This window comes from Adiantum capillus-veneris, chromosome 14 (genome assembly GCF_014529385.1).
Source record: "Adiantum capillus-veneris isolate H3 chromosome 14, ASM1452938v2, whole genome shotgun sequence".
NCBI classification, from domain to species: Eukaryota; Viridiplantae; Streptophyta; class Polypodiopsida; order Polypodiales; family Pteridaceae; genus Adiantum; species Adiantum capillus-veneris.
The window spans coordinates 85,840,821-85,843,586 of NC_140944.1; positions in this window are offsets into that span (position 1 = coordinate 85,840,821).

Below are 2,766 nucleotides of genomic sequence, written 5' to 3' on the forward strand. Positions count from 1 at the left end.
GATACTGAAAGCTGACAGTATTCTGTTGTATGACTTTATGAAATGGAATTACTGAATATAATACTGATTTGTTCTTGACTTCTTTTTAAGTGCAGGAACTAATAGACGAAATGACTGCAACATTTTGGTCTACTTGATCTCAAATAGACATGGTTGCAATAGGGGTTAGTCAATCGGACATCGACGAGGTCCCGACTGGATCTAGATGCGATTGCTAGCTACATTGCCGATAAATCATGGTCTAAGATCCGAATGAACGTTATATGTCATGTGATGTCCTGTGATGTCGTGGAATGTGACTGTCGATTGGTACATGTGCTAGATGTGTGTTCCTAGTACGTAGGTACTAACAGTCAGTGTCGCTAAGACGGTTTATGGTCTCTGTCTATTTTGCAGGCGTAATCAAGGGCGATTACAATGCTTTCAAGAGGGGGGTATGCCACAAAGTGATGATGTGGCTACCCGAGAGCTGAAACCCTAACTGTTGCTCAAACCCTAATTTTTGAAAACCCTAATCCTAAAACCTGCAAACCCTAAAACCTGCCAAAAACCCTAACCCTAACCCTAATGGCGGCAGGGCTGAACCCGAAAAGTGTGGAGGCATGATGACATGGCACCGTACGACATAATTCCGGAAATTGCGGTGTAAATTACGGGCTGCGGCAGATTTGCTTTTTCTCTACGCAATGATCAAAGAGAGAGAGAGAGAGAGAGAGAGAGAGAGAGAGAGAGAGAGAGAGAGAGAGAGAGAGAGAGAGAGAGAGAGAAAAAGAAACTTTGCTTTATTTTTGAAAGCTCAAGAGAGAGCTTGTGAGAGAAAAGAACCTTCGCTTTATTTTAAGCTTTTGGGGCTCTGCTTTTGGCATCCCTTGTAAAATAAATAAGTGGATTGGGCTCCCACTCTGGAGAGCATCTGGACGCAGAGTCTAAGAGTGAGACCCAACCACTCTTGTACTTTTGAACACTGATTAATAAAAAAAGAAATACCGAAAGGGGTGCCAATCTTTGGGGCCAATATCTCTAGGCACGGAACTCCGCCGAGGGCCAATGCAAATCTATTGTGAACTGTGAACTGTTTTGAAGTGGTTATTTGGTGCTTTCGTGATTGATTCTTGACTTGGAGTGTCCAAGTCGGTTACATTTGTGCAATCAATAGTAGACCGCTAACGCCATAGAGAGTTGGGCCTTCCGAGGAGGGTTTGACAACATTCTATTGTCGTATTCTTCTCTCGCTCTATCTCTCAGTCTCAGCACCTTCATTCACAGTGTCTACCACTTTGTTTGTAATCATTTGCACTCGATCACTAAAGGAACGGAAGGCTCTCCCTTCCTCAGTAAAAAGAGCCCTTGAGCACAATTCGGAGCACTCATCCTGAGCAAAGTTCAACATTCACTTCCGCTGCACCTTACATAGTGTTTTGAAACGTTGCGAGATGCATTGGCCGTTGGTGAGCTCCTATTGCAGTAGTGTTTTAAAATGTTGTAGAGAGCTTAGCAGAGCAGAAAGATGGCACCTGCTTGCTTGCGTTTTAGAACGCCATTGCCAACAGGTCCCTCTTTGCAGGTCGATATGCAACCAAATGCAGCAAGGCCTCTTCTTCGGTTCCTTTTCTCCACGCATGGGTGCCTTTGCTCGCCTAAGGTCAGGGAGCCTTTAGCTCTGATACCATGTCAAAGTCAACGATGGGGAATCGTAGAGAGAGAGAGAGAGAGAGAGAGAGAGAGAGAGAGAGAGAGAGAGAGAGAGAGAGAGAGAGAGAGAGAGAGAGAGAGAGAGAGAGAGTCTCATGAACCAATCGACCTTGGCAATGAATAACTGATATGTAAGGTGCAACAGAAGTGTTTGTTGAAATTTGCTCAAGATGAGTGCTCCGAACTGTGCTCAACGTTCCTTTTACTTACGGACCTTCCGTTCCTTTAGTGAGAGAGTGCAATGATCACAACAAAGTGAATGACATTGTGAATGAAGGTACTGAGATTGAGAGATAGAGAGAGAAGAATATGACACCAGAATGTTGTGAAAACCCTCCTCCGAAGGCCCCACTCTATATGACGAGAGCGGTCTACTATTGATTGCACAAATCTCTACAATGCTTTGGACTTGCCGACGATGTCGACGACGAGACGAGCTGAAATTTGAAAATGCTAAGGGCTGAAATCTGAAAATATTTATTTGTTGAATTTCCACTCTATGTCGGTGACGAAGACGATGTACCGACGACGCGCTGAAAACGCAGATGTTGAAATCTGCGTTTTCCGAGCTGAATCTGCCAACTACGCTAGATCTCTGCTGTGGGAAGGTGAGATCTGCAAGGTTTGGGAGTTCTACTGCGGAGTCTTGATGTTGAAAATTGAAAACGCTGATGCTATTCGGGGACTTGTCACGATGAATCTGCAAAACGCTAGTAGGTCATGCTGATGCAAAAATGCTAGGGATGAATTCTGATCTTGCGGAGGAAATCTGCTAATGCTAGGGCTGATCTACTATCCTGCTGTTGTCGGGGCTGATCTACAATGCAAAAACGCTAGGCCTTGCTGCTGATGCAGAAAACGCTAGGGTCTCTTGTGGGGGTCCTGCTGAGAAGGTGCCTGTTGAACGCGAAGTTCCTACTGCCTCTTCTGCCAAATTTACTAGCGCTAGGGTTTCTTATATACTTGGCTATCAAAATGCCCTACCTAGTTCCCAACAAAAGTCACTTAAAAATAATAAGTGAAAAATATCAAAAATAGGGAAAATAGGTCTATGCACTGAAAATGGGTTCTGAT